We start from the raw sequence: 16,155 nt of genomic DNA on the forward strand, positions 1-16,155 counted from the left end.
TTCTGGAAACTTCTCTTCTCCTCATCCCCATTTGTATGTTTTGTTATTTTGCTCTCGTCCTGTCTTCCAATGCTGCTTTTACTGCTTCCATGTTGACACTTGTTTTAGTCCATTTTGTGTTGCTATAACAGAAATACCTGAGACTGGGTAATTTACAAAGGAAAGAGGTTTATTTGGCTTATGATTCTGGGACAGCTGCATCTGGTGCGGGCCTCAGGCTGCTTCTACTCATGACGGAAAGTGGCAGGGAGCCAGCAGGTACAAGCAGATCACATGGCGACAGGAAGCAAGAGAGAGAGAGAGGAGGTGCCAGGGTCTTTTCAAGCAACGAGCTCTCGTGGGAACTAATAGAGCGAGAACTCACTCATTAATCCCCTCTCCCCCAGGGAGAGCATTAATCCATTCATGAGGGGTCCACCCCCATGACTCAATCAGTTTCCAACACTGCCACATTGGGGATCAAATTTCCACATGAGTTTTGGAGGGGACAACACATCCAAACTCCATCAACACTTAACCAGAAGTTAAAATTTGGATCAAGAGAATGTCATTTTCTTTCCAGATGACTGGAAATATGCCTGTACACTCAGAATCTATAAGTGACCTTTGAAAAGACTATAAAATATATCACACATACCAAAGAATGTATGAGCCAAATACCTGCCTTGGGGCCGTTGGAGTCTTCTATGTACCTTTCCCCAGAAGCATCTCTGTACATGCTGCCATAAGTGTCAATCATTTCCGAGAGAAAGAGAGAGTCAGCTTTTCTACTTAATGATAAATGATTTTCCAAAATAGTTTTAACCAAATGATACTCCATAATTAGGTAAGAGCATTTCCACTTCCCTAAATCCTCACCACCACCTGATATTATCAGACCTTTTAATTTATGTTTTTCGTTTGCATTTCTCTGATTCCTGTTGAACTTGAGGATGTTTTTGTAAGTGTATCGGTCATTTGCTTTTACTCCTTGTCTTAATCAGTTTGGACTCCTAAACTATCATAGACTGGGTGGCTTATAAACAGAAGAAATTTATTCCTCACAGTTCTGGAGGCTGGAAGTCTGAGATCAGGGTGCCGGCACCGTCAGGTTCTGCTGAGGGCTCTCTTGCAGGTTGCAGACTGCTGACCTCTCACTGTATCCTCACACAGCAAAAAGAAGGCCAGCGAGCTCTCTGCGGTGCCTTTTACGCAGGTACTAATCTTATTCATGAAGCCTCCATCCTTGACCTAATCACCTCCCAAAGGCCCCACCTCCTCATATCATCACATTGGGGGCTAGAATTTCAGCCCATGAATTGGCGGGGGAAACACACATTCAGTTCATCGTGCTCCTCTTTGAAGTGTCTGTTCGTGTTTAGTCATCTACCTGTTAGGCTATTTATTTTTTCTTATGGATTTATAAGAGATGTTTATATATCTTTGTGAAGGTTAATTCTAGATGTCAACTTGGTTAGATGAAGGAATGCTGAGAAACCTGGTAAAGCAATCTTTTCAGGTGTGACCATGAGGGTGTTTGCAGCAGAGATTAGTATGAGAGTCTGAGTGGCCTGGGTGGGAAAGACCCACCCTCAGTGTGGGTGGGAACCATCCGATCCACTGGGGGTCCGGAGAGAACAAAGGACAGAGGAAAGAGGTGAAGCGCTCTCTCTCTCTCTCTCTCTCTCTCTCTCTCGATCCGCTGGAGCTGGGACACACTCTTCTCTCCTGTCCGTGGACATCAGAGCTCGAGACTCTTCAGCTTTTGGGTTCCAGAACTTACACCAAGGACACCATCAGCTTCCCTGGTTCTGAGGCCTTTGCACTTGGACTGAGCCACGCTGACAGCATCCAGTTTATAGACGGCCTATCCTGGGACTTTTCTTCACAGCCACGTGAGCTAATTCCCCTAATAAATCTGTCTCATATAATTATAACATATCCTATTGATTCTCTCTCTCTGGAGAACCCTGACTCATACAATCTTTAATTCAAATTCTTTACATTGTACTTGCTAGACATGTATCTTTCAATTTGTGGCCTGCCTTCTCTTTTACTGGGATCTTTTATTGAACAGAAGTTCTTAATTTTCATGTAGCTGAATCAAGCTATCTTTTCCTGTCTGATTTTCCCTGTTTGTGTTTGTTTAAATTTTTGTTCTGTAGAAGATACTCTTGGTGCCCCAGGTCACATCCCATCCTCCCATGGTTGATTTCAGAATTATTTGTTTTGGAAAGTTCTGTATGAACTTGGACTCACTTCAGTAATTTCATTACGAGATTTTCTAATGTTGGTGTAACGTTGTGTTCAAGGAATAAATCCGCCTTTAGTCATATTAGAAATATTATTTTCATGTCTGGATTCAGTGAGCTAATATTCTGTTTGGGACTTTGTGTATCTCTAACCGTGCTTAAGATGGTTTGTGATTTTCTCTTCCCTGTCCCTGTCTGGCTTCACTGTCAAGGTTATGCTTCTTTTTGGCTCTGAAAGAGTTTGTGCAGGAGTAGAATTGTCAGTTCCTTGAACACACAGGTGAATTCAGCTGTAAAACTGTCTGAGCCTGATATTTTCTTTGTGGAAAATTTTAAATGAATGGTTAAGTTGTATTAGTCATTATTACATCATTCAGCCTTCTTCTATTTCTTCTTTGAGTCAGTTTGGTAAATTACAGATTTCTAGGAATGTGTCTATTGCTTCCAAATGCTTTGGCACAGTCGTGATCTCCTGTCACGGCTCTTCATGTTTTGCAGCATTTATTGCACGGTACCCTTTTTTATTCCCGATGTCAGTAGTCGATACTTTTCTCTCCTGCCTCTTGCCCCCACTTTCTCTCCCTGCCTCCCTCTTGCTCATTCTATTTTTCTATCTTTCTGATCAATTTTGCCAGAGGTTTGTGAATTTTATTAGTCTGCTCAGAAACCATAGTTTTGGCATAATTGATTGTCTTGAGAGTATCTTTGTTTTGTATTTCATTCATTTTTGTTCTTACCTTTATTATTTATTTTCTTCTGTTTTACTTAAATGTATTGTTCCTTTACTCACCTGTTAAATTTGGCATTTGGCTCATTTCTTTTCAAAATTGCTTCTTATAAAATATGTATGCATATTTTTAAGATCATAAATTTATAAATGCCACTTTACCACTTTGGCAATGTCCTCAGAGTTTTAATAAGCAGTATTTTATTCCTGTTTAAAATATTTTCAAATTTCCATTTCTTCTTGGACCTATGAGTTATCCAGTAAATATGTGTTATCCGTAGATCAAGTGTGATAACTGTCCTATTCAAATCTTCTCTGATCTTATCGGTTGTTAGCATACTTGATAAATTAATTATTTGGAAGCTGTGGTAGAATCTACTGCTATGAAAATAGATGAGGCATAAAACATGTTAAATTTTAAGTTATGTTTTTAGGTGATTATAAGTTTAAAATTGCTATATCTTCCTGGTAAATTGATATTTTTACCTATATATCATGACCCTTTAGTTTTAAATTTATTTTCCCCAGTGGTAATATACCTAACCAGCTCTCATTGGGTTAGTATGTTCCTTGTATATCTCTTTTTTATTTTATTTTTACTTCCAACATTTATATGTTTTCATGTTTTAGATGTGTCACCTATACCATAAGTAACTGGACTAAAACATAATATGATTTGAAAATATATTTTTCCCTGAGCAGTTCATATACATCAATTACGACCACTGTGATTGATTTCTGTCATTTTATTTTTTACTGTTTATTTGTCCCACTTTTCTCATTTTTCTCTCTCTTTTGCCCTCTTTTTGATTATTCCATTTTCCATTCTACTAGATTGGAATGGAATGCTTTTATTGATTACATTGGATATTTTTACCTACATATTTAACCTAACAATGGCCAACGTTAATCGGTATCTTCATGCTCTTCTCAGACAATACAGTGATCCAAAAGTTCCTTAACCTCATCTTTCCCTTTCAGTTAGGCCTTCAGGTTTTTATTTTTTCCCATTCTGTGGAGTTTTTCACTCTCTTGATAATATCCTTTGACGCACAAAGGTTTTTCATTTTGATGAAGTCCAACTTATCTATTTTTTCTTTTGTTGCCTGTGTTTTTGGTGACATATTTAAGAAACCATTACCAAATTGACTTATCTTTTAAAAATCAATTTTAATTATATTTATTTTTGTGGGGTACAGTGTGTTGTTTCAATACGTGCATATACTGCACAATGATTCACTTAGGGTAGACAGCATCATTTTGCACTTGTTAGTGTCACGCAGATTTGCCCCTATGTTTTCTTCTAAGAGTTTTTACAGTTTTAGCTGTTGTATTTAAGTTGTTGATCCATTTTGGGTTAATTTTTGTAAAGGGTAAAAGGAAGGGGTCGAATTTTATTGTTTCGTATGTGGATATCCAGTTTTCGCAGCACCATTTATTGAAAAGACTATTTTTCCTTATTGGATATAGAATTCTAGGTTGAGTTTTTCTTTCAACACTGCAAATATATCGTTCATTGCATTCTGGCCTCCATGGTTTGTCATGAGAATAAGCTTTGAATTTTATTGAGGATTCCTTGTACCTAGTGAGTTGCTTTTCTCTTGATGCTTTCAAGATTTTCTTTGTGTTTCAACAGTTTGATTATATTGAGTTTGGTGTGGGTCTCTCTGAAATTATTTTGCCTGGAGATCGTTGAAATTCTTGGATTTTTAAATTCAAATATTTCATCAAATTTGGGAAGTTTTCAGCCACTGTTTTTTTGTTATTTTTTTTGTTTTGTTTTGATTTGATTTTTGCAGCTGGCTGGTCAGCTACTATCTCTACAAATCTCTTTTCTATCATTTTCTTTCTCTTTTAACCTTCTGAAACCCCCATATGTGTATGTTGGTCCACTTGATGTTGTCCCATAGGCCCTTAAGACTCCCTTCACTTTTCTTCATTTTATTTTCTTTCTGCACTTCAGACTGAATAATTTCCATTGTTCTGTGTTCAATGCTCTGTTCTTCTGTCTGCTTTCTTAAATCTTTTGTTGAACCCCTCTTTTGAAATTTGCATTTCAGTTATTCTACTATTCAGTTCCAGAATGTCTGCTTGGTTCCTTTTAATAATTTCTATCTCTTTATTGATATTCTTATTTTATTCATGCATTATTTTCCTGATTCCTTTTAGTTCCTTACATGTGTTTTTCTTTAGCCTTTTAAGCATCTTTAAGAAAGTTGTTTTAAAGTCTTTGTCTGGTAAATCTGATGTCTTGGTGCTATTTTTGTGAACTTGTTTTGTTCCTGTTTCTTTATACGCTTTGTGGTTTTTTTGGTTTTTGTAGTTAAAAACTGGACATGAAGTATTTTAATGTAATAGCTCTGGGAGTGACATTCTCCCTCTTCCCCTGGGTTTGTCATTATTTTTTTATTACTGAAGGCTGTAGTAGTTCATTTGTGTAGTGACTTTTCCAAACTGTTTTTGTCAAGGCTATATTCCTTGTCATGTGTGGACACTGAAATCTCTGTTTCTTATCTTGTTTTCAGCTAGCATTCTGAGGTGATTTCCTTCAACTCCAGATGCTTTAAAAAAAAAAAAACAAAACCAAACCCTAAAGCCTTCGTAAGTCTTCGCAGATTGCCTCTGTGCCTGGTACTTCTTTAACACTTACCCAGAGTTGCACTGAGCCTAGAGATTAGCCCAGGGTGAAAGAGTGTTATCTTTCAGGTCTTTTCTGAGCACGCATCTTGCTCTAGGCATGTGTGTGGGTTTCTAATTTTCCCTGTATACCCATGTGTTTTTGAATGTCCTAACTTCCCAGTGAAACTTTTCAGAATTTTCACTTCTAAATCATAGGCAGTCCTTTTTCTGTCTTGACTCATAATATTTTGCCCCAGGTATTTGTGGTTTCTTAGGGTTTTTTTGGTGGGGGCAGCATTTTTGAGCATTTTTGCTGCTTTTTCAGCCTGAGTTTCAAGTTAGGCAAAACATAGAGAAGTGCTTTGCATCAAACTTTCAGGTCTGTAGCTTCCATATGGGTTAGAACAGACATACACAGTAATTTGCAAATAAGGTCTCCTCTGCTTCCTCCACACCAATGACCAGAATTCCACACAGGGAATACAGGCTGCCATCTTCAAGACTGCTGCTGTGTAAAGGAAGGGGTGGGACAAGGGCAAGTAAAAAGTGCCACAAAGATTTCTTACTGTTTTTACGTTCCCTTTTTCTTGCTTCATCATTGACTGTGTTGCTGTAAACCTTTGTTTCCAGAGTCCTAACAAACTTGGTTCTAACGGTTTCTGCTTTTTGTTTTGCTCTGTTTTTAACATTTCTGTGGAAGACAAGAGATTGGAGATGCCTACTCCAACGTTTTGCTGATGTCAGCCAACTTAATTGATTTTTTAAAAAACCTACTAATTAGTCATTATAATTTTTTCTAACACGGTCCCCCCCCCCTTTTTTTAGATTTACTCAGATATTTACCATTGCTTTTTGTCATCACTCTGTTCTACTTACCTCTTGGATTATTTTCCTTTCCCATGAAACTCATCTTTAGACATTCCTTTACTGACAGTCTCTTGTTTTTGTTGCTTGACAGGATGGCCCCCCACTTCACCCCCCACTCCACACACCTGTTTTCGCCTTCATTCTGGAAATATAGTTTTATTGGGCGATGTTCTATAGCATCTTGAACATAGGATGTTACTATCTTTTGCTTCCTTTGTTGCTTGTGGGAAGCCAGTTTGAGCTTAATTTCTGTTTCTTGATCAGAAATCTGTCTTTCATCGCTGACTGCTCCATGTTTTTGTGTTTGGGTTTTGCCTTTCCCATACTGTGTCTAGGTTAGATTTATTTTTATTTATTGTGTTCGGAATTTATGGGTTACCTGAATCTCCTTTTCTTTTCTTTTCTTTTTTCCCCTGTGCTTCAGTCTGTATAATTTTTTTTCAATTCTTCCTTCCATTTATCTATTTTTTCTTTTTTACTAAGTCTAAACTGTTGTTTACCGTGTCCATTGAGTTTCAACTCTCCATTATTTAATTCTTGCTTTCTCCTGGTACTATTTGGCTATTTTAAAAAATTCCTGGTCAGCATTGAGAGTTTTTTCTTTCTTGCTCATTCTTTCATAAATCTTTTTATGTCTTTAAATATATTAAACGTATTTATTTTGTATTTGTACTTGATAATTTCAGTATTACAGACCTTTGCTAGACTGACTAGCAAAGGTATGTTGTTTTCATTGGCTCTTGCTCATGGTAACTTATTTTCTTTTGAGTTTAGTGGTGAGAGAGAGAGAGAGAGAGAGAGAGAGAGCGCACTCATGTTTCCTGGACTTTTGTCTCTGTGAATTCTTCGAGGCCTATTTTTAAAGGGTGGTATGGGTTGAATGTACCACCCAAATCTTATGTTGGAACTTAGATTCCATTGTAACAATATTAAGAGGGTGGAAATCTGACTGTGCTATTTGAAAGGTGGGGTGTTTAAGAGGTAATTGGATTATGAGGGCTATGACATCATGAATGGATCAATCCATTAATGGGTTATCTTGGGAGAAGACTGGTGGCTATATCAGGAGAGGAAGAGAGCACATCAGCACACTTTGTGCCACCTCAGGACTCTGCAGAGAGCCTACCAGCAAGAAGACCCTCACCACCAAATGCATCCTATCAATCTTGGACTTCCCAGCCTCCAAAACTGTAAGAAATAAATTTAGTTTCTTTATAACTTACCCAGTTTCAAGTATTCTATTACAAGCAACAGAAAAGGGACTAAGACAAAGGGGACTTATTTAGAGAAAAATTTCCTTTGCTCCCACAAGGTGCTTAGGTATAATCACCAACTTGGGACAACTTTTCACTGATGTTTTGGCTTCATATTTTTCATACCACATGATGGTATGAATTTAGGCTCATACCCACAGGAAACGAGGGCTTGTAGTTAGGGATTCTCAAATGAGACTTATTTTTCCCAACTCTGCCTACAGCCAATGTCACCTTGGGTTCGACATCTGCAGTAAGACAGAGGAAGGAGGTCTTGGGTCATTCTTGGAGGGTTTTGGGGTCCTGGCTTTTTCAAGGGTCTTCAGCATAACTTTCCTTTCTGCCACTGTGAACATGGCGTCATCCCAGCCTGCAACCACTGGGACAGTCCGAGGCACCGGTGCACATCTGGTTTCAGTTCTCCCTCATGCCACTGGATTTGCGTATTCTCAGCATTTCTCATCTCAGCATTTTTCACTACACAAAGAGCTTGCTGAATCCTTCCTCATCTAACTGCCCAGCCCAGGTGGGATGGCCTCCTCTTCAGGTACACAGCCTCTGACTGTTCAGACACATTGGTGTATATTCAACAGGCAGCATAGAATTCAAAGAAATTCTCTTGCTTTCTAAACTCAGTTTGGCATTTTAAAAGATGTTTCACATATTTTCCCCAGCATTTTTAGGTATGCTATACCAACGAAGCTTGTTTTTCTACATATGAATTGAAGAAAGGCAGTTTGGAGAGAAACAGGATGGTGAAGGAGAAGGGGGAAAAGGGGAAAGAAGGCAAGAGGGGGAGAATAAAAAAGAGAAAAAAAAACAGAGAAGAAGGAGCAGGAGGAAGGAAGAGAAAGATATAGAAAGAGAAAGAAAAAGATATAAGGGATGACGTAGAGCAGAGAAGAACACAAATGGAACAGAACTTCTGAGTTCTCTGTAGAACTCCAACCTCTGGTTCCTGGGACTGTGGCGTTCCTGCTCTTGGGATTTGGAAAATGCCCTGGCTCCTTATTTATTTGTTGAAGCATCTCCACATAGTTCCTATTATTGACCACCACCTTCTAGGTACTCCATCAACTCACTCCCGAGGCTGTGGGCTGGTGTTCTCTTCAGGTACGTCACTGCTCTACGTTGCCTATTTAGACACATGGAATGTATTCAACAGGAAGTACAGGAAGGATGCTCTCCAAGCCGTGGCCACAGGGTATAATCTCAAAATTGTCAATAGTTCAGTGTAGAAAAGCAAAATTCAGTGAGCATTGCTTAAGGGATGACTACTCTTCCAGTTGTTTTAAATTTTTGCCCCTGTATTAGGTCATAGCTAAAAAGAAATTAAGGACCCAGAAGACATCATTTTGGTTCCTCCTGCTGATTATTTTACTACATATCATTTTGACTTGAGGCTGCAAATTTATGTTGATGTTTGCTATAAGAAATAGAGTCTGTGGTTTATGAGTACCTTTCTTATTGTTTTGGTTCAATTGTATCCCCCTGCAAATTTATATGTTCTAACCCCAGTACCTCAGAATGTGACTGTGTTTGGAGGAAAAGTCTTTAAAGAGGTAATTAAGTTAAAATGAAGTCAGGGCAGTCTCTATTCCAGTATGATTAGAATTCTTAGAAGAAGAGGAAATTAAGATGCAGACATTCACAGAGAGGAGATGAGAAGACACAGAGAGAAGATGGCCATCTACAAGCCAAGGAGAGAGGCTTCAGAGGAAACCAACCCAGATGACACCTTGATCTCAGACTGTTAGCCTCTACAACTATGAGAAAATATTTTTTTTTTGTAGGTGGTGCTTTGCTATGGCAACCCTAGCAAACTAGTATGGTACAGATCAATCAATAGCTCCAGACTGTGAGTTTTGACTGGTTCTTGTCAAGTAGGGTATTCACATTCCTGTGAAGACAGTGGCTGGTTTATTTTGAGTGCAGTAGATTGTGTGTCTACCCTCAATCTTAACCTGTATTTGCACCCTCATCATGGCTTCATTGTGGGCGGTGTGTATTTTCTAGCCCCTTGATTTTGGACTTGGCTATGTGGCATGCTTTGGCCAGTGGCACGTGGGCAGAGTGAACATCGTTCCAGTTTCAAGAATAGGGCTTAGGAGGTTTTCTGTGTTTCCACCTCACCCTGTCATTTCTATGAGAAGAACTTGACCCAGCTGGCCTCAAATCCAAGAAGAACAGACGTGTGGAGCAGAGCCTCCACAGCTTGAAATAGAGACATCCAGTTCACCCCAGCCAAAGTCAGCCAATCCCCATTTGACCTGCATACACATGAGTGAGCCCAGATGACATTAGCAGAGCTGCCTTTAGACAACTTTCAGACAGATGAAGCATACTTATTGTTCAATGGTACCAGGATTCTGTGGTTGTTATGCAGCATTTTGTGGCAATAGTTAACTGGTACAAAGAAAATGTGACCTGAGAGTGTAGATAGAAGCCAGTATTGGGGAAGAGCTGTTCTTTCTCTCTGAGGGAGCACATAGCATGGAAGTCTCAGGCAGCCATCTTGTGCCCAGGTCATAGTTGATACTAGGGAGATAGAACAGAGAGATGAAAAGAATCTGTGTTCTTATTGATTTGGAGCCAGGGAATCAAACCAAACATTAAGGCTTGAACGACTACTGAAATTCCCAGTTATATGAGCAAATGCCCTTATCTGATGGTAAATGATGAGAAATACTTTATCATTTAAGTCCATGTGATTTAGATTATCCATTACTTCAAAAATATAGACTGAAGACTTTTGGTTTCAGTTTCAACAGGTAAGGAACTTAGAAGTGACCACTGTTGTCCTTACAACAAGAAAAATGCTGAACAAATAGAAAATTAGAAAAATTTCCTGCATCCATCAAGAATTCAACATGGGCAAACTGTCACGCCCAAATCTGGAAGGATGGGTGAATACAAAGACTCTGCTTACCTGGAGCAGAAGCTACTGGAGCTGTGAATGGGTAGGAACGTTTAAATGACAATTTTGATGAATTTCTGGAGGCTGAGCATGAACTGGCTTGAGGGTGAAAAACTCTTGGGGTCTGCAGCTTTAGGGGGACTCCAACGCTTTCATGGATTTGCTTCCAGGATCCCCACCAGGTTCTATTGTGAGAGCCAAGAAAGTTCTCCTCATGTATTTGGCAAGGGAAGGGGAAAGGTAACCATTGTGAACCCAAAGAAGTCTCCATAACAAATGCTTACATTCCAGAAGGAAGGATTTTACTAGAACTGAACAAGCAGTGGGGTAAGCTAAGAAGCATTTATGAAGAATACAGTCCAAGGACACAGTGAGAAAGAGGTGTGGTGGTAAGAAGTGAGAAAGAGGAAATATTGCATAACTGTATGACAAAATTACTATGACAGCTGGTGAATTCAACACCCTTCTTTAAGTAATTGACAGATGAAGCAGGCAGAAAATCAGTAAGGATATAATTGATCTGAACAGCACTATAAATCAACTTGACATTTATAGAATACTCCACCCAATAAGAGCAGAACACACATTCTTCTGAAGCACACATGACACTTTTACCAAGAATGACCACATTCTGGATCATGAAACACACCTTAACAAATTTAAAAGAATACAAGTCATATAAAGTATGTTCTCAGACTGCAATGGAATTAAACTAGAAATCAATAACAGATAGATAGCTGGAATATCCTGAAATATTTGGATATTAAAATCACACTTCTAAATAACACATGAGTCAAAGAAGGAGTTTCAAGAGAAATTTATCAATCTTTTGATCTAAATAAAACTAACAGAAATACATACTCCCATCAAATCAGACTGCTGGAGAGTTGCTGGTGGTCTTTTGCAAATGAGGGTACTTCTTCAGTGAAGCTGTTACCTAATCTCAGTAAAATGATCTGACTCAATCCCTAAAATGATGAGCTACACTCCAAAGTGTACAGGGCATTCAGGCAAGCTTCATTTGGTCTAAGGGGCAGGCACATTGTGACTGAAAGCTTCAAGGAATAAGCTCTTGGAGAGGGAAGGAACTCATCCATAGAGCACAATCTGTACAGAATGTTTTAATGTTTTCCCCAGCAAGCAGACCCACCCCCAACAGCCAGTGACTGTGAATGACAGCACCAGCATGATCTTCCACCTTGCTGGACCCCCTGGCCAGTTGGCCCACACTGACAGCCAGGGACCACAACTGATGGCACCACCCTGACTTGCTGCCTCACTAGCAGCAGCACTCCCTACCACTGCCACAGACACCAGTGCTGAATGAGTGGTCTGTGACAGCCAATGCTAAAGCACCTGTTGCTGTAAGGGTGACTCACTACCACACCAGTAGCCACTGCTGCCTATAAATGGCCTGCTGACCACTCATCAGCACAGACAGAAGGAGAATCCCCAGTGGAGCCCTGGGGAAGAGATGAGTGAGCATAGACCCACAACTCAGTGGCATGACCCGGTGGCCCAACCTCAGGGAGAATTATGCTGCCTTATGTGGTGGCACAACTGGGGGTGGGAGATACATGCATAACCCATGGGACTGCCTTCATCTGGGGAGAGGCACAGTGGAACAACGCCCCAGGAATACAGAAACCCAGGACCCTCATATAGAACAAGGAAGAAAATTCCCTATCACTACCAACCTATCCCTCAACTTGGGGAAGCAAGGTCCCAGGAGGATCCTCTACCTGTAAGAAAGAAGAAAGAGAAAACCTGCCCAGGGTCACCCATTCAAATCAAAGAGCACCAGTATAACACAGTGCATTCATCAGGGTTAGGGGGAGCTAGCCAGGGTGCCAAAAGGCCTGCCCAAGGTCACCCACCATAGCCAAAGAGTGACAAGTCTTTGAGGCACTTCCCTCAAGAATTTGAGAGCTTGCCATCACCTTGTTGAATCGACAGTGTCACCAGCCTCAGCAAGGAATTACTAAGTGCCCCAGGAACTAGGCCACAGAGGCACTCACATGTAATTCCTACACTGAATTTGGTTAATGTACCCTACATAGAGACTACACTGTTGGATCCACCTGAAACCAATACTAAAATACCCCATTAAATGGTTATTATAAAAAACATCTACCAGAGGAACTCCCTCTTCTCAAAGACCATTCCAGAGTACTAGAATAAGCAACTGCTCTACCAGATGACTAGACACCAAAGTAAAGATACTAGAAATATGAAAAAACAAGAAAATATGACACCACAATAGGATTATAATAATTCTCAAGTACCAGACCCTATAGTGCAGGAAGACCTTGAAATGACTGAAAAGGAATTTTCAGCAACAATCTTAAGGAAACTCAATGAGATACAAAAAGACTCAATTAGATGACACAACAAAATGAGAAAAAATATACAGGATCTGAGGGAAGAAACACACAAAGAGTTTAACGTCCTGACAAAGAATGTAGCAGAGCTCGTGGAGCTAAAGGATTTATTCAACAAAATAAAAAACACAACTGAGAGCTTAAACAGCAGACTAGAACAACAAGAAGAAAGAATTTCTGATCTTGAAGATAGTCTTTTTGAAATAATTCAGGCAGACAAAAAAAAAGGAAAGAAAGAAAAGAGAATTAAACAAAAGGAAGAAAATCTAAGAGAGCTAGCAGACAATTTCCCTGAAGCACACAAACATCTGAATCATGGATGTTCCAGAAGAGGAGGAGAAAGGAAAAGGCACTGAAAAAATATTCAATGAAATAATAGCAGAAAACTTCCCAGATATAGGGAGAGATATAGACCTTCAGACCAAGGAGGCTCAAAGATCCCCAAACAGATTCAATCCAAAAATGTCCTCTCTGAGACACATTATAGTCAAACTGGCAAAGCTCAAAGACAAAGAGAAAATTCTAAAAGCAGCAAGAAAAAAGCAGCAAGTGACCTATAAGGGAGTCCCCATCAGAATAACAGCAGACCTCTCAACTGAAAATCTCCTGTCCAGGAGAAAATGGGATGATATATTCAAAATACTAAAAGAAAAAAAAAATGCCAGCCAAGGATTCTGTACCCAGCAAGACTATCCTTCAGAAATGAGAGAGAAATAGTTTATTTCCCAGACAAAGACTGCAAGAGTTCACAACCACACAACCAACCCTGCAAGAAATTCTCAAGGGAGTCCTACATCTGGGAACTTAAAAATGATGATCACTATTATGAGTACACAAGAAAGAACAAAACCTACTTATAAAACAAAAATGCAATGAGAAAGAGAAAGAGACTAAATCATACCACCTCAAAAAATCCCCAACAAACATCGAAGGTGAATAATGAAAGGGGAAGAAAGGAAAGAAAGATATTTAAAACACCTAATCAAAAAGCAATAAAATGCCAGGAGTAAACAATACCTGGTAATAACCCTAAATGGAAATGGATTAAACTCTCTATTCAAAAGACACAGACTGACTGATTGGATTAAAAAACTAGACAAAACTGTATGCTGTCTCCAAGAGACTTGCCTCATCTGTAAAGACACACAGACTAAAGTCAAAGGTTGGAAGAAGGTATACCATGCAAATGGAAACCAGAAACAAGAAAGAGCAGCTATTCTTATGTTGGATAAAATAGTCTTTAAACCCCAAATTATAAAAATAGACCAAAAAAAAGGCCACTATATAATGATAAAGGGATCTAACCAGCAAGAAGATATAACAATTGTAAGTATGTATGCACCCAACATTGGAGAACCCAGATATATAAAGCAAACACTATCAGACCTAAAGAAAGAGATAGACCTTTTTATAATAGTGTGGGACCTGAATACCTCTCTCTCATCATTAGACAGATCATCTAGGCAAAAAATCAACAGAGAAACACAAGATTTAAACTACATCTTAGACCAATTGGACCTGGCAGATATCTATAGAACATTTCATCCAATAACTACAGAATATATATTCTTCTCATTAGTACATGGAACATTCTCCAGGAAAGACCACAAGTTAGGTCACAAATCAAGTCTCAGGAAATTTGAAAAAATTGTAATCATTTCAACTATCTTTTCACACCAGAAGGGATTAAAACTAGACAGCAATAACAAGCAAAAGTCTGGAAACTACACAATTACATGGAAACTAAACAATAGGCTCCTGAATGACCTATGGGTCCAAGAAGAAACTAAACAGGAAATCAAAAAATTCCTTGAAACTAATGAAAATAAAGACACATCATACCAAAACCTGTGGGATACTGCAAAAGCAATACTAGGAAGGAAATTTATTGCAATAAATGTTTACTTCAGAAGAATAGAAAGACTTCAAATAAATGACCTAATGCTACACCTCAAAGACCTAGGAAAAACAAGAAAAGTCTAATCCTGAAAATAGTAGACAAAAAGAATGGAGATCAGAGCAGAACTAAATGAAATAGAGACCCCCAAAATGATACAAAAAATCAATGAATCAAAAAGTTTGTTTTATGAGAAGAGAAGATAAAAAAAAACAAGCAAACCATTAGCTAGGTTAACCAACCAACAAACCAACCAACCAAACAAACAAAAAACCCCAAATAATAAAAACCAGAAATGAAAAAGGAGACATTTACAACCAATACCACAGAAATACAAAGAATCACTAGAGACTATTATAAACAACTATATGCCAACAAACATAAAAATTTGGAGGAAATGGATAGATTTCTGGACACATACAAACTACCAAGACTGTACCAAGAAGAAATATAAAACCTAAACAGACCAATAAAAAAGCGAGATTGAGGCCGTAATCAGCAGCCTCCCAGCAAAGAAAAGCCCAGGACAGGTGGCTTTACTGCTGCCAGGACACGATGGCTTTACTGCTGAATTCTATCAAAACTTTAAAAATGAATTAATGCAAATTCTCTTCAATCTATTCCAAAAAATTGAAACAGATCACTCTCCCAAACTCATTCTAGGAGGCCAGTATCACCCTGATACCAAAACCAGACAAAGATACATCAACAACAAAAAAATTCATATGGAACAAAAAAAGACCACAAATAGCCAAAGCAATCCTGAGCAAATAATAATAATAATAATAACAACAACAACAACAACAATAATGATGATGATAAAAAGCTGGAGGAATAACACCACCTGATTTCAAATATACTACAAAGCTATAGTGACCAAAACAGCATGGTACTGGCATAAAAATAGACAATAGGAGCAGTGGAACAAAATAGAGAACCCAGAAATTAACACACAGACTTACAGCCAATTGATATTTGACAAAGGCAACAAAAACATACATTGGGGAAAAGACTGCCTCTTCAATTAGTGGTGCTTGGAAAATTGGAAATCCATATGCAGGAAAGTGAAACTAGACCTGCACTACTCACCATATACCAAAATCAATTCAAGATGGGTTAAAGACTTAAGAATAAGACCTAAAACTGTAAAACTACCAAGAGAAAATATAGGGAAACACTTCAGGAACTAGGACTGGGCACAGATTTTTATGAACAAGAGCCCAAATGCACAAGCAACAGAAGGAAAAAAAAGTGGGACTGTAT

The 16,155-nt window shown here is 38.7% G+C and overlaps 1 protein-coding gene across 1 annotated transcript in view; it reads left to right on the top strand.

Moving 5' to 3' along the window:
• Positions 1 to 1,165: 1,165 nt before the first annotated feature.
• SLC24A3 (solute carrier family 24 member 3) overlaps positions 1,166 to 16,155 on the top strand; it is a 515,190-nt gene continuing 500,200 nt past the window's right edge. The window contains exons 1-2 of the mRNA XM_063088283.1: positions 1,166 to 1,195; positions 1,688 to 1,874. The gene's annotated coding sequence lies outside the window, so the exon portion shown is untranslated. The remainder of the gene's footprint in view (positions 1,196 to 1,687; positions 1,875 to 16,155) is intronic.

The sequence above is a fragment of the Cynocephalus volans genome, chromosome 1 (genome assembly GCF_027409185.1).
Source record: "Cynocephalus volans isolate mCynVol1 chromosome 1, mCynVol1.pri, whole genome shotgun sequence".
NCBI lineage: Eukaryota > Metazoa > Chordata > Mammalia > Dermoptera > Cynocephalidae > Cynocephalus > Cynocephalus volans.